Source organism: Protopterus annectens, chromosome 4.part1 (assembly GCF_019279795.1).
Source record: "Protopterus annectens isolate FY-2018-M chromosome 4.part1, PAN1.0, whole genome shotgun sequence".
Lineage (NCBI taxonomy): Eukaryota > Metazoa > Chordata > Ceratodontiformes > Protopteridae > Protopterus > Protopterus annectens.
The window spans coordinates 160,896,026-160,921,269 of NC_056734.1; positions in this window are offsets into that span (position 1 = coordinate 160,896,026).

Sequence of the window (25,244 nt, forward strand, 5' to 3'; positions counted from 1 at the left end):
CATGGTTAGGATTATACAGATCATCCATTAACTGTAAAAACTGATTCATATCCTTTATCCTAGCTGACACATAAGTCAATAATGGTTTCAGTTTAGACTCCAAATAAACTGATAGAGGTTCAATCAATGAGCCTCTACCAGCTACAATGGGTCGTCCTGGTACCGGGGAAATAGATTTATGGATCTTAGGAACTAAATAAAAGTATTGTGGAGAAGGATCTTCTACTGTCAATTGTTGTTGTAATTCTTTAGTAATAATACCCACCGCTCTAGCTCTTTCCAAAAACTGATCGATTTCTAATTTAAATCCCACTATCGGATCTATAAGAAGATGGCAATAAGATGTTACATCAGTCAAATGTCGTTTGCGCCAAACCACTATGGCACCACCTTTGTCGGCCTTAGTGATGACCAAGCTATCATTATTACTCAAATTGTGCAGAACTTGTTTTTCTTCCATAGTCATGTTCTCCTTAAAGTGTCTAAACATCTTACCCTGATTCAATTGTAAATCTTGTAGCACTTGTTCCTCAAGTATTTTTACTGCCTCATGGGGTTGAAACTCAGATTTCCTAAATCTATCCTGTGTATCTCTGAACTGAGGTCTATGAGCATAATAATATTTTAAATTCAATTTCCAACAAAAGGCCTTAACATCTTTCACCACTTCAAAATGAGACACAAAACTATCAGGCACAAAGCTGAGGCGTTTGTTTAACACTCAATATATTCAAATCTGAAAATGCATAATTAGTCAGGTTTACCACTAAATTATTGTCAATATTCTGGGTATCGATGGTATTATCTACCTGTTGTTGACTATTTTGCTGAACATTTCTTCCATTTCTTGAACCAGTATGTTTCCTGCCCCCTCTCCTAAAGGGCCCCTTACCCTTTTTGGCATTGGGGAGCTCAAAACTGTGGGTTCTGCCCCCTCCAGTTCTGTATCGGTATTTGAATACCCTAAAGATACGTCAGATATACTTGAATTATCAGTACTTCTTCTAGTTAAGATAGATCTTGGTCTTTTCCTATTAGGTCTCAATTGTCCCTTATATTTACCTTCAGTAAATCTTACTGACCTTTTAACTTTCTTCCAGGTGTAAGCCAAATTGTTGGCATAATCCTTGGAATCTCTATGAAATTTTTTGAGTTCTCTATCTGATAATTCCTTCTCCATTTTTTGTACCTCGTTTACATACTACATGTATTTTTCGATATACGGTTGTTCTTGACTGTATTTGATCGTGTCTTCATAGGCTTTATTTAACTTGGCAACCATCTCTGTATGCTGTTCCTCATAATACTCTATTAATAATCTAATAAACATGCTGGAAGCTGTAAACTAAACTTGCCTCCATTTACTAAGAAAATGTTCATTATCAGCCCCAATACCAGGCTTGAAATAGATCCTAAGGCGTCGGGGAGCTATATTAGCTGTAACATATGCTTTCAACAATTTTGTGTGCCATACATTGGCTCTAACTCTTTTAGTAATATCAGTTAACCGAGTGAACTGTGTCTCCAAATTGGTTCTTTCATGACCTGTTGTTAATGCTTCAGTCCCTCTTCCCACATTAAAAGTTGTCAAATCATCATTATTGGTAGCCAGTGTATCTAAAAAAGTTTTTAAATCTTGAACTTCTGCCATCCTTAAATGTAATGATTGTCCTTATATTTACACCTGAGATAAAACTCCGGTTAATATGCACCTATATCCAAACTCCAAATGAAACTTATAAAAATAAATCAGCTATAAATGGTATCTTCATTGCTTTATTTATAGACATCGAGACCGCACCAGTGCATCAGCCAAAAGAAGCTCACTATTTCATTTATAAATATGTGTAACACCAAATAAACTAGCTTCTGGTGCTCAATTAACACCAGCTAGATATAAATTACCCCCCTCACTAGTGGGACATCCAAACCTGTATACTAATGTCCAAGCTTCTATTGTACATTCATTAAACATTATCAGGACTTTGAATTGAAGCTAAAATAACTGTAAGCAAATTAAACAAAATGCTATACAGAAAAGTAAACTACCTGGTCATATAATGAATAGGTAGTGTCATTGTGAAATCTTGATCTAAATAATAATGTGCCATTACCTTTTGTTAAGCTTCATCTATTAGTCCTCTATTGATGAACTAAATGTTGTATATTAATATTAGCACACCATAATAAACTTGCTATATAAATGTGACCAAAACATCATTCTAAAAATAAAGAGTGAGGTTATTATCATCTAATCTATGAAGGATGAACTACAGAGTACTGTCCAAGAGGTAGAAATATTCACCTCTGTTGTGTTTACAAATATAACTGCTTATTACAGAACCATAAATGTTCCTTATACACAAGACTGTGAACCAGTGTATTGTGCTGATACCTTATATAAGCATACACTTTACTATTATCAAAGAAAAAACTTTTGTATCATACATACTTTGTTATATAAACTGTTGTAACTGTAATAGTATTCTTATCAGCTTATGAAATATTGTGCGAGTTGATGTTCAACACGACCCATAAAGAAATATGTTAATTAAGGTACTACAATAAACCACCTACTATTAAAGTCATGAAAACTTAATCATTGTCTAACTAGATAAAGCTGCTACCAATTCATCACCATTTATTTGATGGTATAAAACTTATAACATCAAAGGCCTAGCCACCCACTGCCGATGTTCATCTCTGTTGTAAAAAACAAACAAATAAGGCCCTTAGGAGGTAAAATTAAATGCTGTCACCAAACCCGCACAACATTAATTAAATAGCCATAAATGCTAATACCTCACATGTGCTTACTCTTTGCTGTTATTAGGAAAAAAGATTTATATCAAACCCGCTTTGTTAATCATACCTAATACAGTAAAAAATGTGTTTACCTCACATGTGTATATTCTTTGCTGTTATTAGAAATAAACATTTATATCAAACCTGCTTTGTTAATCATACAAAAATAAACAAATGTCTTTACATATTGTCCATATTGTTGTGAGCATATTTAAAAGTTATTATACAGACTGGTGTTCAACTAGGCCGCTTCACCACCGTTTTTCTGATGGTATAAAACTAGTATCATCGATGGTCTTTATTGCCCCCAGCCAATATTCATCTCTGCCGTAGGAAACAAGAATATAAGACCCACTGAAGTCTTTCCAAATTTGAGTGCACTAAGCCAAGCCCATACTGCATAAATTTAGTAACCGTAAATGCCCATCAACAACTATAGCCGATCTTCATCTCTGCCACGAACACTATATGTATACACACAACTGTAGAAGTGATGTTTGAACTTCATAAATGAAAGCAAAGGTTCATGCCCCAACAAAAAGCCCTAATACATTGTCACAGTACCTTATTACACCACTGGCTTGCAATCGATTAGCTGATCTTCATCTCTGCCTTGAAAACGCTCTATAATGATGCCTCATGCGTCACTCTGTAGTAAAATGCAGAAATATAGTATACACTGGCCCATATATTACGGTGCTCCAAAAAAACACAAACACAGTACCTGTTTCACCCCTCAAGCCTCTGGAATGCTTGAAAATGTTCAAACATATAACACTTAGGACTCAAGATCCCACTTGAGGCCTCAATTACAAAACAAACAAGCCCTGGTCATCAAAATACTGAAGCGTGGAACAAATCTAAGCTTCCCCTTCCATGTATCAAGTATGGTGACTGATACTACCTTCTCCTTCGGCCAAATGCACAATGTCAGTCTCAATGTCCATCACAAAGCAATATCCACATATTAGTCTCTCATCAGGGATTGTTACACCTGCACTCTGTACTCCATATCTTCACTAACAAAAAACAGGTGCTCGCTGAAATGTCTGCTCAGACTGAATGCACCCCACACTCTCCAAAATCCAGCACCAACCAGCATATGAACACCAAAAATGAGTGTGATACTAATAAATGAAACTTAATAAAAAAGAAGTCCAAACAGAAACATGGCTTGGTACTGCCATGGATTTAATGTCCGGCTCAAATAAAAACACAGTACACAATACACAAACCTAGGTTTTGCCCCACTGGCGTCATCAGTGTGTATTGCCAGTAGGGAACAGAGACTTATTTATACCCCTTTCAATCGACATGAATTAAAGACACCATTGCATTGAGCAAATACAATTGTGATGTTTTTAAAACACCAAAACCATGCCCCATATTACAATAAACATTATAGATACCTTAATGCATATAACTACCTAAATACATTGTTAATACAGCTAGCACACTGACACATTTTATACCCTAAATAACATTACCAATGGTCATTTATATATATACATGGTTCCCCTTCAAAACATCTATTTATCATAACATCAAATCTCAAAACACTGAGACCATAACATCGAAAACCACTGAAAACTCAGAACACTGAAACTTTGCAACATAACATCGAAAACTACAAAGGACATGTAAATGACATCCCCTCCACCTAGAACAACACCAAACTAACAAACACACTCTTTAGTATGTTTCTGGAGGGGGGCAAGCCCCCCTGCACCCCCCACACCCCCCCCATAAATTAAATATACAAACTCTAAGATTGCACTACAATGGAAAAAAGTTAATTTCCTAACTCCACTGTATTGTAATCACTATACAGAATGTACACATAATCCCCCGGATTCAGCAAGCCCTGCACGGTGAGCAGAACAGTGCAGGTGCTCTAGGAGGCAATATGTCCGCCATGTGATCCAGGAATAAGCTGCAGGGACATGCACAAGCACTCCTGCATTATTCCTGCACAGACTCAGCTCCTGTATGCAAATTACCCCATTTGCAGGTGAAAACCATGCAAATGAGGTGAATTTGCAATCCAGGAAGCTGGCAGCAGGCAGTGCAGAACTAGTGCAATCTGCAGAAATGTACTCAGTTAGTAACCTGGTACATTTCTGCAAACTACAAAATGGAGCCATGACAGCTCCAAATAAAGGGTGTATATAACATGTAAAGCATGCCAATGGAAAGCAGTTTAAAAAAATAAAAAAATAACTTTTATTTTTTCTAGCCGATTTTGGCTGTTTAAGTGTAGGGCAGTGGCACGCAAATGGGATCAGGCCGAAAATATAAAGAATAACCTGAAATAAGAATTCTAACCAAAATCACTATTTTGCCATTATACTCAATGGCAGGCAGAAGACAACATGGCCAGTGAATAGTGGTTGCTAAGGGGGCTCAGTGTGGGGCCTGTAACTATGCATTAGCAGGCAATCCTAAGCAAATGAGGGGAATGATACTGAATCCCAGATTTCCCCTCAATGCTAGTCAGCACCCAACAGTATAAGTGCAGGAATAGCTTGGTTCAAGCCTAAGAGTTAGTTGACATCAGCCACAAGGTAAGTCACTCTTCTTAACAATTGCCGAATGAAGTAGTATGTGGTTGTTACTTGTATGTATGGTATGGATGTGAGCATGCAAGGGAATCGGGTGGCTGAATGGGATGCCAGCAGATAGTAGACACCTACAGTGGCAGCATGAGATCTGTAACAAATACTGGTGTGGCCATAGTAGCCAGTACTACACATGGTGACAAACCCCACTGCAGGAAATGTGCTGGGCCACATGTGTGTCCATATGACACACACATGCCAATCAGGGTGGCTCACATACCCAACAACAGTCTCAGCCAGCAGGACAGGTGTAGGCAAACACAAACAAAGGCTGTGCTAAGGCCTCTGAATGATGGCTATGGGTAACCTCCCCCACAGGCCTTCACAGACAGACTACAACAGGTCAGGCAGTGGGATGTTAGTTCTGAAGGGTAAGAAGTCAGAAACTGATATGTAGGTCAATCAAACCTAAGACCTGTAGTACACTGATATGCCTCTAGTCAGCATGATAGGTTAGAATAGAGAATGAAATGGAGTACCTGACATACCAATACAGTCATAGCAAATGTGTATAATTGTCAGGTGTGCCCCCCCAATCCTATGTATAAATGTAGTAACAGTCAGGTGTGCCCCCCAATCCTGTGTAGAAATGTATAAACAGTCAGGTGTGCCCCCTCCAATCCTATGTAGAAATGTAGTAACAGTCAGGTGTGCCCCCCCAATCCTATGTAGAAATGTAGAAACAGTCAGTTGTGCCCCCCCCAACCATTCCTATGTAGAAATGTAGTAACAGTCTGGTGTGCCCCCCCATTCCTATGTAGACACGTAGTGACACACAGGTGTGCACCCCACAATCTTATGTAGAAATGTAGTAACAGTTTGGTGTGCCCCCCCAATCAGATGTAGACACATAGTAACAGTCAGATGTGCCCCCCAAATCCTATGTAGAAATGTAGTAATAATCAGGTGTGCCCCCCAGTTCTATGTAGACATGTGGCAGCACACAGGTGTGCCCCCCAATCCTATGTAGAGATGTAGTAACTGTCAGGTGTGCCCCCCCATTCCTATGTAGACACATGGTAACATACAGGTGTACCCCCCATCCTATGTAGAAATGTAGTAACAGTCTGGTGTGCCCCCCCAATCCAATGTAGACACATTGTAACAGTCAGGTGTGCCCCCCCAATCCTTATGCAGAACTGTAGTAACAGTTTGGTGTGCCCCCCAAATCAGATGTAGACACGTAGTAACAGTCAGATGTGCCCCCCAAATCCTATGTAGAAATGTAGTAACAATCAGGTGTGCCCCCAGTTCTATGTAGACATGTGGCAACACACAGGTGTGCCCCCCAATCCTATGTAGAGATGTAGTAACTGTCAGGTGTGCCCCCCCATTCCTATGTAGACACATAGTAACATACAGGTGTACCCTCCATCCTATGTAGAAATGTAGTAACAGTCTGGTGTGCCCCCCCCCAATCCAATGTAGACACATTGTAACAGTCAGGTGTGCCCCCCCCCAATCATTATGCAGAACTGTAGTAACAGTCTGGTGTGCCCCCCAATCTGATGTAGACATGTAGTAACAGTCAGGTGTGCACCCCCCAATCCTATGTAGAAATGTAGTAACAGTCTGGTGTGCCCCCCCAATCAAATATAGACATATAGCAACAGTCTGGTGTGCCCCCCAATATGATGTAGACACGTAGTAATAGTCAGGTGTGCCACCCCCAATCCTATGTAGAAATGTAGTAACAGTCTGGTGTGCCCCCCCAATAAAATATAGACATATAGCAACAGTCTGGTGTGCCCCCCAATATGATGTAGACACGTAGTAATAGTCAGGTGTGCCACCCCCAATCCTATGTAGAAATGTAGTAACATGTATGTGTAGGTATAATACCAGTGGAGCACAGATTACCTGAGGTGGCCAAGGTAGCAGGACAGAGTGTAGCATTTGTACAATATGCAGGTATATGTGCGTTAGGTTGGTGTGTGTTTCATATTGGGTGAGAGTGGTCAGTATGTATGCATGGTGAGGTTTGTCCTGGTGGCCATTGCCCAGTACTGCCGATGACAGGGCCAAGTCCTCACAACTGAAGTGCCAAACACAATGGTCCCCAGTATAACACATTCTAGCAGTAAGCCATTGTAAATGTATGGAGGTAATATGTTTCACCATCTGAAAGATGGACATGACATGACTGTTGGGCCAGAAATACAAGCAGTACACAGGGGAAAACACCCCAGACAGACAGTGTATAATGTGTAACCATTAAATGGACACACCCTTGTAATTGTACATACAGGTTTGTAGCACATTATCTGGGCTTGTAATAGGGAATACTGATGTTGTCTGGCCAAACACTTGCAGATCACAAAGTTAATAGGAATGATGCATTGAGAAACAGCTGATGTCCCTGCACAAGCCAGCATAAGTGGAATGCCTCATGCATATCTGTCAATCAGATGCAAGTAGTGTCCATAGCACACATGCACACAGCTCACCCAACCACCACCCACAGGTACCTCTCTAGTCGTAGCCCTGCTGTTGGGAATGGGTACAATATGATCTCCACCTGTGTATGGCAATAACGAAAGAATGCAGCATGGAGTGCAGGTGTCCCATGCAGGTGTGTCCCTAGCTGTAAGCAGCACCCTGCCAACATCCACACCACTTGATCAATACTGACAGAAAGTATTGGCATGAACACCTAGCACACCTACCCTGTCACCCCAGGGGAATATACTGTATGGCATTCTGGGACTGTAGGACTGACAGAATGCAACAGCCTACTACAGCTGGTCTGCATCACTACCAAATGACCTACAGTCCTCTACCAAAGGCCTGTGTCTCACCCCTACTGCCAATGTATGTTATGTAATGGACTTCCAAATAAGAACATAACACAGTCCACAGAACCCATATGCAAGGCCATGTGGACAAACCACAGTAACATGTCCACCATGTCACACTGCATGAACTGTGGACCAACACCAATACACTGCTGTGATGAGGTGATAACAATCATACAAACCAAACCAAAAGCCCAAGGTAACTCTCAGAGTCAGTGTTAGCCCCGCTCCGCTCGCCCTCACTGCGCTCAGCTTGCTCCACTTCCCTACCTGCCCCCAAATACCACCCGCCCTCACTAGTGCTAAATTTAAACCAGACTTTGCCACTCCCTTGCCACTCCCCTCCTGCTAAGTACCAATCAGCACCTCACACATCATTGAGCAACCCTGCCCCCTTAACCCATTTCCTTCTCTCTCATTTTTCCACACCCTGTTAGCACAGTCAGCCATCAAATTTGGTTTGCCCCCTATCAAAATGCAAACAAGCAAAAAAACACTAATTACCCAAATGCCTATACTGTTTCTATTTTACCATCTCACTGCCTATGAACAAACACGACCATGGTATTCACTACCCAAATGGTCAAACAGACACTCATGACTTCACACATAACACCAAACACTTTACCTTCCCCTGCACTCTGAATATACCACCCTCTATAAAATACCACCCCTGTACAGCCACAAAACGTAATCCTAAAGACAAAGATTATATAAAGCTTATATACAAACTCCTAAAGCTCAGAATATCCTGTTACTATAACCATATAAAACATGGAGGCATTCATCCCAACCTTGGCCCACCCACACCCAATAACCTCCACTCCCCTACCACAACCCCCATAGTCAAGTTACCCATGAATACTCTCACTAGTTCCCTCTTAGCATTTCACCTAAATATTAGAAGTATTAACAATAAGATTCTCAACCTACACACCCTGCTAGCAACCCACTTCCCAGACATTATGTGCCTTATGGAAACCTGGCTAAAACCCAGTACTGCTGACAATGAGATACTACCTCCAGGATACAATATTTACCGATTAGACCATGCTACAAGGAAAGGAGGTGGGATAGCAGTCCTTTACAAAAATACTCTAACTGTTAATAGAGACACCATTCAACCTCCCCAATTCAATAACGCGGAACTCCTCATACCCAAGCTACAGATTAACCAAAACAAACACTTGAACATTGTCTGTGCATACATTCCACCAGGCAAAAACCTAAATACCCTAGAAGATCTCCTTTACTGGTTATCCACTACCTATTCCCAAGAAACCATAGTTCTTGGTGATTTTAACACCAACTGGCACCCCTGCTCCTCCGACCCCCCCCCCCATATAAACTTATCTGGGTTTAAACAGACGATAACCTCTCCCACTAGGATAAACAAACTAACCAACAAGGAAAGTATTCTATACTGGATCCTAGTTAATAACCAACCCCAACAGTACACAGCTGGCACTGATTTTGATGACCTCAGCGACCATTGTCTTACCTATATCATAAAACATAAGGCAAGAAACCCTCACCAGCCCAAATATAAAACATTTAGAAACAGGAAAAACTTTGATGCTGCTATATTCCAAAATGAATTAAAAGCAGTTGACTGGTCAAAACTAAAAAAATCTAACATTAGAGGAGGCCTTAGATCACTTTAACACTAAATTCCTAAATATCCTTGATTCCCATGCTCCAGCACGTACAATAAAAACTAGATCAAATACAGCACTATGGCTCACAAAAGATACCAAAGCAAAAATCAAAACTAGAAACAGAGCCTGGGCCAGCTGGGAACAACCAAAGACCGACTTGACCATCTAAAATATCGTCAACTCAGGAATGATACAAAAAAATATATTTTACTAGATAAAAAAGCTTCTACCAAAATCTCCTACAAAAACACCACAACAACCCTCAAAGGTTCTGGGCAGGCTTAAATCAACTACTTTGTCCAGGTCACTCCACCACCTTAACCCCAGCTAACTACACTCATAGCTCCCCAAAGACAATAGCTAGCACCTTTAATACCTTTTCACCGAAGCAATCCAATCCCTAGCAAATCAACTAACCCCCTCTAACTTAAACCACATGCCTAATCTACCTAATAATCACCCGGAATTTGGCTTCCGACCAATATCCACTAGTTTTATCAAAACACTTCTAAAAAATCTAAAACCTACCACCCTCGCTGCTGACCTGCAAATAGCTGCAGATGCCATTGCATATCCCATATCTATCCTCATCAACAAAACCTTATCCAAAAATGCTATCCCCTCCCTCTGGAAAATATCTCACGTCATCCCACTCCATAAAGGTGGTAGCTCCTCAGACATATCCAACTATAGACCCATTGCCATTCTTTCCCCACTAGCCAAAATAATGGAGAAATGTGTACACAAGCAACTAATGCAATACCTTTCACAGAATAACTTACTATCCGACTCCCAGCATGGTGTCAGGCCATACCACAGTACCACCTCAGCCCTCCTTTCCTTTGCTACTGCCATAAACCAAAACAGGAATGACAATAGGCTAACCCCTGCCATCTTTCTTGACCTATCAAAAGCCTTTGGTATGGTCAACCATGAACTTCTCAGTCTTCCACTAAAATCTATTTCCCTCAACAAGCCTCCTATCCAGTGGTTCCAGTCCTATCTGACTGGTAGACAGCAGGCGGTACTGTGGCAGGGCAAACTCTCCAGCCAGTTACTTCTCATACTCGGTGTCCCTCAAGGGTCCATACTAGGTCCACTACTCTTCTCTATTTTTATCAAGAACCTCCACATTGCCATCCCTAAAGCCACCTGCATCCAATAAGCAGATGATTCCACTCTCATCTGCTCAGCCACCTCCCCCTCCGATTTGCAAATCATAACCCAAAATACATTTAACACTATCGAGAACTGGCTCACCAATCAACACCTACTTCTGAACCCCAATAAAACTAAACTTCTACTCTTCTCTCCCACTAGTAGATCCACCATACTTTAATTCTCTGTCACATCTATCAATGGTACCACTATTTCCCCAGATAATCAACCAAACTGCTAGGGGTTATCATAGACAATAGTCTCAAATTTGACCTACAGGTTAACAAAACCATACAAACCATCAATAAGAAGCTTGGGTCACTGTATAGAAACAAGACATTTTTAACCCCAATGGCTTGGGCTGCAATCGCCCGATCACACCTACTGTCTACTCTCTTATATGCCTCGCCTGTACTCTCAAACCTCAACAAATCCAAACTAGGTAAGCTGTCCCATAGCTACAATCATATTGCCAGATTCGCAACTGGCTCCACCTATAGAACCCACCACTGCCAGAACCTTAAACAACTAGAGTGGCTAGAACTTCCCAGCTTAATTCAATTCAATCAACTCTTAATAGCACACAAACTTTTGTACCACCCTGAGGATACCCCCTCACTTAAAAATATTATTAAACCATATAGCAATCTAAGATCCCTACGGTCAGCCGATAAACTACTGGTCCAAACCCACAAAGCTAATAACTCTGCTGGCGAATCCCTATTTGCCAACTTCATTGGCAAAACCTGGAATTCGTTGCCAAACTATATAACCCTACAATCCTCCAAAAGTCTCTTAAAAAAAAACCTCAAACAGTATCTCAAAGTGAATTGGCTATGCCCATGTACCAACCCTGATTAAGTTATAAATTAAAAGCATATTCTGCAATTATCATAATTTGTAACTACATCACCAAGCTCTGCTTCCAATCTGATGTCTCTTACTTTTAATTGTCTGTCCATGACAATTGTGAGTCCCTACTAGGGAACACTACTAACCCATTGTATATAATCACTTTGTTTTTATAATTGTTTGCTAACTTCTGTATAATCTATGTAAGTTTGTCTTTGTGGAGTTTTTCTCCTCGGGCCTCCACTGAAAATGAACATGTATCCATTCTGACTATCCCGGTAAACAAATGTAAAATAAAATAAAATAAAATAAATAAATAAATAACTATGGGGAAAGTATCAGAGAATGTCTGCATAATGTATGGAAGAGGATAGAATAATAGAGGGGGGTGGGAGCATGGGCAGCATGGAATGTACAAAGTCCGAAACACAGCCATGTGCACATACTATCCCAGGCTGCAAACACAAGAATGGGTGGCTACAAACCTGCTCAAAAAACCACAATAAGGGTAATGTCCTGACTTATGACCCCTGCCTCTGGGTAACCTGTGTGAATCTGTACAGCTGTGATGTATTGCCAGAGCAAGTTAAGGCCATACTGTCACGTCGATTTATGTACAAGTATGGCATCCACTGCCACCACTGTACCAAGGTGCTGAACCAGTTACACAGACCCAGCAGCAAGTGTCTGCAGCTCCCCCTCCAGAATGGCATTAGTTTGCAGAAATATGTTGGTGTTTGACCACAATACTGGACACAGCTGCATTCACCCTGTGTTCCCTAGGACATCACTGTGAGCAAAACTGTCTACCTGACAGTACTTGATGACATGAAACATCACAGTGTATAGCAGTACACATGTCTGAATATCTCTGCTAACACCAGTACCATGTAGCAGAAGCAGCACAGACACAATTGCCTACAGTACCCACTATCCCTTGCCCAGTTTGATCCCATATTGTCAACTAATCTACAGATATCCTGCAGAAACAGTTTGCTAGCTGCAGGTGTAGAATACAAAAGTCTGCACTGGAGTCCACTCTACCTGGAATGGATCCACACATTCAATACAGAAGGGCATAATGGGCATGCTCCCACACTTAAAGAAATGAAGCCCATGTCTGGCAACAACAATGGACCAAACATATCTGACAGTTGCGGATGTTAGTGCATACACTCCTCAGTATGCACCAGTCATGATTTGCACGCACATTGGATAGGAATACACACATATATCCAAATACAACACACTATAATATGCCAAAAGTACACATACATAGATGTGTGGAAGAGAGTGACAGTGACAAAGAGCCTGCCATCATGAGGCCTATCCCACCCAGCACACAGTCAAATGGCTACAACCACATGATGTGTAAATGCCACTCACCATAGCAATTAGCCTCTGGAATCCCTCAGCATTATAGACTCTGTAGTACTAGTGCTAACTGTACAACATGACTGTACAAGGCAGTAGTCATCTAGCAGCTGTATACACGTACCTGCAGAATATAAACCTGTGTGTGCCTGAGTGTGGTGTGTCTACCTCTAGATGAATGGGTTATGGCCCATGCACACACACTACCCTGTCCATTGCCCTACTATGGCAAGCCTGCTGATGTCAGTCACTTTGAAATACACCTTTGTGGAAGTGATAACCCAGTAATCTCTGTTGGGAGTCCTATAACTGTGTAATGCTGTAGTGTGATAAACTAGTTAGATAGGAGTTCTAATTCCAGATGTGGAAACTGTGTGTGTGTATATTTGTCTGTGTAGGGATCAATGCTTTTTAGGCTAGTCACACTCACTACAATTCAAATGCCCTACTTTGGCAATCCTGCTGATGTCAGTCACTTTGAAATACACTTTTGGGAAAGGAGTAGTCCACTAATCTCTATGTCGTGCCCTATAACTGCATAATGCTGTAGTGTGATAAACTAGTTAGGTAGGCGTTTTATACCCAGACATGCCAAGTGTGGATGTTTATGTGTTTGTTTGTCTGTGTGGGGAGCAATGCCTTTGAGGCCATTCACAGTCACTACAACCTCCATTGCCCTTCTTTGGCAAGCCTACCAATGTCATTCCCTTTGAAATACACCTTTGGGAAAAGAATATTCCATTAATCTCTGTGGGACATCCTATAACTGTGTAATATTGTAGTGTAATAAACTAGATAGGTAGGAGTTCTAATCCCAGACATGGTGACTGTGGGTGTGTGTATTTGTCTGTGTAGGGAGCAATGCTCTTTAGGCTAGTCACACCCATTACAATTCAAATACCCTACTTTGGCAAGCCTGCTGATGTCATTCACTTTAAAATACACCTTTGGGGAAGGAGTAGCCCAGTAATCTCTGTGGTGCATCCTATAATTTAATAATGCTGTTGTGTGATAAACTAGTTAGGTAGGTGTTCTAATCCCAGACATGGCAACTGTGTGGGTGTGTGTCTGTCTGTGTAGGAAGCAATGCTTTTTAAGCTAGTCACACTCACTACAATTCAAATGCCCTACTTTGGCTAGCCTGCTGATATCATTTACTTTGAAATACACCTTTGGGAAAGGAGTAGTCCAGTAATCTCTGTGGTGCATCCTATAACAGCGTAATGCTGCAGTGTGATATAGTAGTTCAGTAGGGGTTCTATTCCCAGACATGGCAAGTGTATGTGTTTGTTTGTCTGTGTAGAGAGGAATGCTTTTGAGACCATTCACAGTCACTACAACCCCATTGCCCTCATTTGGCAAGCCTGCTGATGTCATTCATTTTGAAATACACTTTTGGGGAAGGAGTAGTCCAGTAATCTCTGTGGTGCATCTTATGACAGTGTAATGCTGTAGTGTGCTATAGTAGTTTGGTAGGGGTTCTATTCCCAAACATGGCAATTGTATGTGTTTGCTTGTCTGTGTAGGGAGGAATGCTTTTGAGGCCATTCACAGTCACTATAACCCCATTGCCCTTCTTTGGAAAGCCTGCTGATGTCATTCCCAGTGAAATACACCTTTAGGGAAGGCGTAGTCCAGTTATCTCTGTGGTGCCTCCTATAACAGCATAATGCTGTAGTGTGATATAGTAATCCGATAGGGGTTCTTTCCCCAGACATGGCAAATGTGGATGTGTGTGTGTGTGTATGTGTGTGTGTGTGTGTGTGTGTGTGTGTGTGTGTGTGTGTGTGTGTGTGTGTGTGTGTGTGTTTGTCTGTGTAGGGAGCAATGCTTTTGAGGCTATTCACAGTCACCTCAACCCCAATGCCCTTGTTTGGCAAGGCTGCTGATGTCATTCCCAGTGAAATACACCTTTGGAGAAGGAGTAGTCCAGTAATCTCCATGACGCGTCCTATAACTGTGTAATGCTGTAGTGTGATAAACTAGTTAGGTAGGAGCTTCATTCCCCAACATGGCAAGTGTGTGTGTTTGTTTGTCTGTGTAGGGAGCAATGCTTTTGAGGCCACTCACAGTCACTACAACCTCCATTGCCTTTCTTTGACAAGCCTATTGATGTAATTCATCTTGAAATACACCTCTGGGGAAGAAGAAATCCAGTCATCTTTGTGGCACATCCTATTACTGTGTAATGCTGCAATGTGATAAACTAGTTAGGTAGGAGTTCTATTGCCAGACATGGCAAGTGTGGATGTGTGTGTGTTTGTTTGTGTAGGGAGCAATGCTTTTGAGGCCATTCACAGTCACTACAACCTCCATTGCACTTCTTTGGCAAGTCTGCTGATGTCATTCACCTTGAAATATAAAAAGTAGTCCAGTAATCTCCATTGCTCATCCTATAACTATGTAATGCTGTAGTGTTATAAACTAGTTAGCAGTTCTAATCCCAGACATGGCAACTGTGTATCATGTGTGGAGATGGTAGTGAGTGTGTAACAACTGGACTCATTGTGGAGTGGATTTTGCAAATTTCTCATATGGTGGACCTATTATATTTCACAATGTCCACCTTACAAGGATAACAAATGTCAAATAGCCAAGAGTCTGGGGTGCCTATCTATACCCCTACATGTGACATCAAGGCATGGTGAACAAATTAAGCAGCTCTTGTATTACCCAGAGAACTCTCTCAACCCATGTCTCATACACAAACACACTTGCCTAGGCAGCAACTGCTTTGTTGGTAGTACCCTGCATATTGCCCACAGATAGTAACATGGTGTGATTGCAGTAGACTACAGAGGGCATGGCACCCTGTCCCATCACTACAATAGGCACATAATTGCAAACAGTGCGCCTTCACTATGTTCCCCACGGGATGCCTGCAACAACTGTGTTGCCATCAAATGTGACCCACAAAGGACATACCATGCCTTAAACACATGCCCTGTATGAACAAATGCTACTGACACCAGGGAATACCTGCATCATGCTATCAATGTAGGTGCAGGGTCAGCCTGGTGTCCATTACCAGTTCCCGCCACACGAGGCCAGGACTGGCACATCTGATGATAACAATCTGTGTACACAACATGGGCCAGACTCCCCAGGTACAGTTCCACATGTCACTGAACATGCATGTGGGATGTGTGCACATCCCAGACACCATCCATGTTATGGACTATAGAAGACATACACAGCAAGCATTGCACAACACTGGCCACACACAATAGTAACCCGGGTGACTGGATGGTGAATACAATAGCCACCTGTGTGGGCCAATCCAGACACTACACCCCTGAGCCACACTGCAGACCATTGTCATGTTGCCTGATGCCAAGGTATACCCTTCACCTAGCCTTGTACAGTCTTCTGGCACAGTCAACCACTACACACCTGTGAAGCAATGCACCCATGCATGTCAGTACTGGCACCCTGCGTCTGTGTGTGTGGAGTATGATGCTTTTGACCACATACCCACTCACTACAACTCCCACTGGCCTACTGAATCATGCCATCTGATGTCATACACCTTCACATACCCTTTGCCCATATATCATCCGGATAACCCCTGTGGTGCATGTGATACCTGCGTATTACTGTATTGTGGCAAACTAGCTAGTTAGGAAGTTTATTCCTGATCTTGCCAGCAGTGTCAATGTGTTTGAGTCCCTGAGAAAGTGTGGTTGTGTTGATGTTAACATCTGTTCATGTGGACAGGCATATGTACTATACCTACCTTATTGCTACTATATCACTGTTTCAGATGGCACTCACCATCAGATATACCTTTGGATAGCCCCCCAACATGTAAGCTATGTGGTGCATGCAGTAACTGCATTGACATGTGATAGCAATACATAGTTAGTCAGGGATTTGAAACCCCATACTGGTAGGTGTGTGACACAAATGTGCTTAGGTTCATAGGTTCATAGGTTCATAGGTTTATACTAGGCTATCTGCCCTAAGGCATTTATAAGCCTAGCCCAAAGTTTTGTGGCTTACGCCACCCCTTATGTTAAAAAATACTGTGCCCATTAGTTTGTTGTGCCTCTGTCCAGCAGTGACACAGAGATGATTCCCGGGGTAAACCTACGATCTCCCATCCACCGGTCAAGATTTCTCTTGAACAGAGCCAGCGAGGTGCTCTGCCTCACATGGACCGAGATTTTATTCCACAGCATAGGGAGTCTCTGGGTGACAAATCTATCCCTCCAGCATGTCCTATTTATATCCGTGCTAAGGTTTAAGTCACTTGCTCTAGTGGATCTGGTAGATTTGGATTTTTTGAGGTGGAGCATGTCCATTAATTCCGGGTTGGACATGGCCTTGTATGTCAGGCACAGGTCACCTCTGAGCAGACGGTATGCGACTGAATAGAGCTGGAGTTTCTTCAGTCTGGCAGCATATGACAGATTTTGGAGTCCTTTTATCCCTTTGGTGAGGAACTTTTGGGGTCTCTCCAATTGCTGCAGGTGTCGGGTGAGATACATTCCGAATGGGGCATTGTACTCGATCATTGGTCTGATAAGTGAAGAGTACAGGGGAACAATGACCTCACTTGATCTGGATGTGAATCCCTTCATCATCAGGTGGGCAATGTAGAAGGTCTTTCTAACCACTTTAGCAATGTGAGTGTCAAAAGAAAGGCCACTGTCAACCTGGGTCCCCAGGTCCCTGAGAACCTCTTCTGTGCTTAGTGGATTGCCACCTATATGGTAGCTTGGGGTTACCTTGTTTTTCCCGAAGGGTATGACTATACATTTTTTGGCATTTAACTTCAGGCCATGGCTCTGGCACCAGCTATCAGTTTCCGTGAGACCCTCTGAAGGATATCTGTGTCCGATGTACTTTCCACTATGGCCCAGTTTGCAGTCATCTGCAAACTTTGTCAGCCATAGTCCTCCTATGTTTGCCTGTACTTCTGAGAAGTAGATGCCGAACAACAGGGGCCAAGGACTGAGCCCTGTGGGACACCACTTGTAACCGGCTTGGAGTCTGACATGGCGCCAGCAACTCTAACCCTGTGGGTTCTGTCCTTTAGCCAGTTTGCAACCCATCTTGTGACATATGGGTTTACATTTAAGCTGGTACGTTTCTATAATACCCGAGTGGGGTATTGTGTCGAAAGCTTTGCAAGGTCAAGGTAGGCTGTATGGACTGCCTTTCTTCATCAATGGCCTTGGTGACTGTTTCGAAGAAGTCGACCAAGTTCAAAAGGCATGATCTGCCCTTGACAAAGCCAAACTGGGTCAGGTCCAATGTCTGCAAGTCCCCTATGTCTTTGTTTATGAGTTCCATTATGATCCTCTCCATAGCTTTGCAGACCAGGCTTGTTAAGCTTATGGGGCGGTAATTACCAGGGTCCGTAGAGGCACTGCCTTTGTGGAATGGGACCACAGTTGCCGTACGCCACTCCTTGGGCACGTATCCTGTGGTAAGGCTAAGATTAAACAGCTGCCTTATGTGCGGGTTTAGTTCCTCATTGAGTTCGTGTAGCACACAGCCGGGGGACACCATCCGGTCCCATTGATGCTGTGTTTTTAGCTTTAGAGAGAGCAGCTTTCACCTGCGCATTTGAGATGTCTGGGAGGCTACACTACGGGATAGTTATCTCTCCTTTTGGGGGTGAAGTTTGCACTGAACCTGTCTGCCAGTATGTTGGCAATGTCTGTGGGTTCAGTGATTTTTGTATCATTTTGGACTAATTCTGAGCATATCTGGGAGTTTCCACCCAGGTTTCTAACATAGCTGAAGAAGGCCTTATGATTGTCTTTTGAATCTATGGCAATTTTCTCTCAAAGTTGGCCTTGGATGATTTTATGAGTGCTCGTATTTTTTACTAATAATGATCAAGGGTGTCTTCTTTATGAATTTTGCTCTATCATGTAACAGCTTTCTCCTCTTATTGTAAAGTTTGTTTATGGCTGGGGTCCACCAGACTGGACGTTTGCCCTTGGTGGAAAGAGTCTTGGTTTTATTAGGGATTGCTTGATCCATGCAGTCCTGGAGGTGTTCGTAGAAGGCATTTGTAAGGGCTTCCACAGCTTGGGTTGTGGTTTCCACTGGCTCAGGGGCCTTGAAGGATACCACACCAGTCTTGAGTAGTGTGAAGTTTGCTTTAGAGAAGTTCTTCACTGTGGTCTTTTTTGTTTGGGGTGGGGGCGGGATGTGGATTTCCAGTGAGATTAGTTTGTGATCTGATCTCACCAATGAGGGATATACTTCCAGTGTGGAGCATTTTGTCCCCATGTTTGTGATGATGAGATCTAGTATATTTTCTCCTCTTGTGGGAACAGTGACTAGTTGTTCCATGGCATTTGAATTTATGAACTCCAGGAACCTTTGGGCTAGAAAGTTGGGGCTTGAGTAATGTTCCCAGTCTATATTTGGGTAGTTGAAGTCACCCAATATAATGGTGTTTGGAGATGCATTTATACCCTCCAGTGTCTTCAGGAAGGCTGTGTGGGGTTCCTGAGTTTGAGAAGGTGGCCTGTAGCATGCTACAAATTGTAGAGCAGTTTTGCCTATGGTTAATTGCACCTGGATGGTTTCCTATGCTTCGTGCGTTGCCACCAACCTGGAGGTGTGGGTGGCCTTGATGAATATGGATACACCCCCTCCTTTTGTGGTGTGGTCCGGGTTTTGGGGCCGGAACGCATGATATGAGGTAAAACCTGATAGTGCTGGGGTGCTCTCAGGAGCCTTGAACCAGGTTTCAGTCACAGCACAGACATCGATGTTCTCCATACTGAGAAGGGCCTCAAGTGCGTGCATTTTGAGATTTAGACTTCTGGCATTGAGCAGCATTACCCTTAGTTTCTTCCCATTTTTGTTTTCTAGGGTGGTAGGTTTAGAATTTGAGCCTTGCCTAAAAAAGGCACTATGGGGGTGGCAAGAGCCTTAGCCAATATCCGGAATCCCAGGGGTGACAGGTGCAAGCTGTCCCTTGTGAAGCAGCATGGCTTGTCAAGCATGTCATCCCAGGCAGACAGACACTGGATCCCCTTTGAATGACACCAGAAATTAAGCCAATTGTTAAAGCTGATCATCTTGTCTATGTTGTGGCATCATTCTTGGTGAAGGAAGGATACTGCTCAGGGTCAGGGTCATACCTGCCTGGGCTACATAATCAGAGAGCTCCTCTATGTCTCTTTTCATGTAGTCCAGGGAGGTACGTCTCAGGTCGTTCACACCAGCATGGACAATGAGTGTGTCATATTTGTACTTGCTGTGGAGTGACCCGAGTGCTTGTGTTATGTGACGGATTCTAGCGCCTGATAGGCAGCTTACTGTGACCCTCTCCTTGTTCAGTCTGGTGAGTGGGAAGTCAGTGTGTCTGACTATGGAGTCACCTATGACAAGTATGTTTGGTGTTGTATTTGGCCTTAAGGGCTGTGACTGCTTTGCACACTGATATTGTGGTTTATGTGTTGCCTGTGGTATGTCATGAGGTGGCAGTTGCTTGGGTGTCTGCTTTGGAGGCCTCTGCTGTTTAGGTAAATTTTTGCTCAGAGCCTCCGAGTATGTCTTTGTGTGTTTATGTGTTTGATTCATTGTTGTGATAGCTTTATGTGAGACTGGTTTTGTGGTGTGTGTAGTTGCCTTCTCCTCCTGTCTGGTCTTGCCAGTCCTGAGTTGAGAGAGCTCAGCCTCCAGTTTGGCTAAATAGCTGCATCGCTCGCAAGTATTTGTGTTATGTGGGAGGAAGAGAGTGTACATGAGGCAATTGTAACATTGCCTCAATATTCCCAAATTCACCAACTGGACAGGAGAGGACGCCAGCATCTGGCCCTTCGACATGCTAGAGAATTTAAGAAGTTGGGGGTGTAACTGAATAAGAGAGGACTTAGTAAGGAAGTGGGTACTCCTGGGGGGGGGGGTTTGCTAGTGAGGGACTTTGTATAATACAGAAGTGCTAAACCTGAAAAGAAGGTGCTTTTAAGACAAGTGCTGAGCTTTTTTTTTTTTTTTTGTTTGAGGAAAAAAAAAAAGCTTTTAGGAACAAGTGCTGCGCTTTTTAGTTAAGGGATATACTGTTTAGATTACTAGTAGAGCAGTTCTAAGGAAAAAATGAAGAACAGACTTTATGGAGCCAGAAAAGGTTTAACCTTGTTAAACGATGCTGCTCTAGTGGCAAATCCACGCTAAAGCGTGCTTGATAGCAGGGGCTGGAAAGAGCCAGGAATTGACCCAAAACGGCCAATAAAACTACAGTTTCAAGTCAGTAACCACTCCCACGGGGGGCAGGGATGCAGCTCAATGTTTTTCACTGCCACTGATCAACAGAGAGACTTTCCTTTAGCCCAAGCAAAAATGGCCTCACAGAAACTTACAAAACAGTTCAAGAACAGCAAGCCTGTAACTGAACTTTTTAAAATCTCAGAAAAGTGGGAAAAAAGCAAGATTTTTTTTTTTTATTTTTGTTTTTTCAGAGATAGCAGAGGTTCACAAGTAATATCAAGTTATAACAGTGCAGTAAATGATTTTTAGGTTTTAATCTCTCACCCCCTCCCTGACTTACTTTGTCTCACTCCCTCTCTGGTGGATGTGGAGAAGTACACCTGCAGCTTGTGTTTTGTAAGTGTTGCTCATGATCAGCTGATGGCCTCTGCATGATTTGCTAGCTGATTGCATGTGGAACAGCTGTGGTAACATTCCCATAGCCAATTGCATGGAAACACACTCCAATATCTAGGAATATCATATGGGTGTTAGGCCTTTTCATTCACTGTGAGCAGGACCTCAATTTGGTGTTTGGCAAACAACATCACAGATGGTATTGGGATTTACCTCTAACAACATACACTGTGGAAACAGGCCAACAGACAGGAGAGGGATGTGCCAGACATGACTACAGAATGTAAGTGTTGCTCTTCTGCATTTGGAGTAAAGTCAGTTTAACAGGGCATGTGTGGATATGGCTGGTCTATATGATTTAATACCTGTCATGACAGTGCTATGTGTTTGAGGAAACTCCCATTTGTAGGGTTATCTGCAGACTGGGCAGTGTGTGGAGCATTATGTTTCTTGTGTCACTCACAGAACATCTATCTTAGAACTGCAGAAGTATAGGCTGAGGATTGCAGTCAGTACATGGTGACAGCCATGAGAGTTACGGACTTTATATCCCTCATAGAACATATGTCACGACAAACCCTGGTATGACAGTAAATGTATGAGGTTATCGCAGCAACATGCCAATATTGGCCCAGTGTTTGTAGCTCCAGCCACAAGTCTGTCAACCTTTGTACATATGTCATGCAGTAAGAGGTGCAGATGTTCTGTACATCATTATTTAGTGATCTCATACCTGATAACAAGCCAGTCAGATATCAGACTGCTAGACATGTTATGTATAATAGGGGTTATTTCTGAGGTCATAACCTGGGAAGTCTGTGGTTGTGTGTACAGTACTGGGGTCCGTGTACTTATGGTGATTGTCGACAGTATGTGTATTGCGCATACATACCTTGGGCTGTGCACAGACTGTAGTAGATGCCATTGTTCTTGGTCCTGTTCTATGTGATGTTACATGCTGCTCCAGTGTATGGTACCCTATTGGCTCACATGTCTGTAAGGCCAGACACACACACATGACCCATACCACAGACAGGCATTGGACCACACAGTGTCATGACCCAGTGTATGTAGGGTTAGTATGTGAGTAACACATATGAGGATGGTGTTTATCAGACAGTCCATATAGTGTCATATTAATTTTAGGTGTGGCTGTGTGCACATTGGTTGTGGGTATGCACTTTCTCACAGGTGTCTGTTACTCTGTGCTGTGACATGTGTGTAGAGCCTGCTATATTTGCAGGTACATGTGTATTCCACCATACAAAATGTAGACCAGAGTTGTGGCAGTCTGCCTGTAGTTTACATAATGCTTTGTGACATGCCTAGCAGCTTAGTGCTATTACCCAGTGTGCTGTTATATCCAGTTATTTGCAAGACATACCGTTACCAGGCCACCATAACTGTTGTGTATTTCTGACAAAGCAGTGGGATTCTGTACAGATGTATGCCACTAACTACTTGGTAGTCTGTGGCCATGTGACCTCTGCACCACCAGGTATTATGTGTCAGGACAGACTGGCGTGTGTGAATGTATAAACTACGTGGGCATGTGTAATCCAGTATTTACGTGATATACCCATTTACATGGCTATTAACATCCACATTGTGAGGTGTGGTCCACATGTCTCGCATGAAGGGGATCTGTGTACACCTCTGGACTGACCACAGAGTGCCAGACTGTCCACATATATTGGTCATATCTGTCCTCAGAATTATTACTGTGCTAGCAGTGGTACTGTACTATGATGTCCTTAGGATGTCTGTCAGTAGCCAATGGCGTACATGTCAAAAGCAGATGTGACCTCCCACACACAACATGTCTGTTAAGACAACCCCTGTTACAGTAGCAACAGTCTACATATATACCTGCAATACATACATGACATCCCCTTGCACTAAGAGGTTGGGTCTACTGGTGCTGAGGTAGGACTCCACTCTATGTTCGAGACATATGGTAAACATATATGTGTATATATATATATATATATATATATATATATATATATATATATATAGATCTATACACATATACATATCTACATACATATCATCATCATCATCTGCTTTCGGCTGTTCCCGTTAGGGGTCGCCACAGTGGATCACCTGTTTCCATTTCTTCCTGTCCTTTGCATCTTGCTCTATCACACCAACCACCTGCATGTCCTCCCTCACCACATCCATAAACCTTATCTTAGGCCTTCCTCTTTTCCTGTTACCTGGTAGCTTCATCCTTAGCATCTTTTTTCCAATATACTCAGCATCCCTCCTCAGCACATGTCCAAACCAACGTAATCTTGCCTCTCTGGCTTGGTCTCCCAACCTTCCAACCTGGGCTGACTCTCTAATATACTTATTCCTAATCCTGTCCACCCTCGTCACACCCAGTGCAAATCTTAACATCTTTAACTCTGCCACATCCAGCTCAAACTCCTGCCTTTTTGTCAATGCCACTGTCTCCAACCCATATAACATAGCCGGTCTCACTACCCTCTTGTAGACCTTCCCTTTCACACTTACAGGTACTCATCTGTCACAAATCACTCCTGACACTCTTCCCCACCCACTCCATCCTGCCTGTACTCTCTTCTTCACCTCTCTTCCACACTCACCGTTACTCTGAACTATTGACCCCAAGTATTTAAACTCATCCACCTTTGCCACCTGTACTCCTTGCATCCTCACCAATCCTCTATCCTCCCTCTCATTCACACACATATATTCTGTCTTAGTCCTGCTGACCTTCATTCCCCTTCTCTCTAGAGCATATCTCCATCTCTTCAGGGTCTCCTCCACCTGTTCCCTACTCTCATTACAGATCACAATGTCATCTGCAAACATCATAGTCCATGGGAACTCCTGTCTGATCTCATATATGTACATATATATATATATATATATATTTATATATAAAAACTCAAATATATACATATACACAGCAATATATGTCTACACATATACAGATATATAGATATACATGCAGGTAGGGATATCTACATATATTAGCACTAAAAACTGTCCTCAGAGCTAAGAAGATTAGGAATACAAATGACTAAAACACTTCTTAATATAAAAGAATGACAAAGGAGCCAGTAGCTAAGCTTTCATCCTTTTAATAGTATCAAGAACTTTATCAAACAACAGTAAGATGAAAACCGCAGTATATATATACCCTAATGGGTGTTATCAAAAAAGAGTAGACTACTGAAACCAGACAGTAAATAAATAATGTAAATCTCAGAGCCAATAAAAAACTGGAAATTATACTACATTCCAAGGGTGAGCAGTGTCTACATAAACAAGTGCTGTAGCAGAACAACTAGTGAAGCCAAACATATCTACATATACATCAACATAAATAGGTATATCTGATTAGATATGTATGCACATACAGTTATAGATATCTA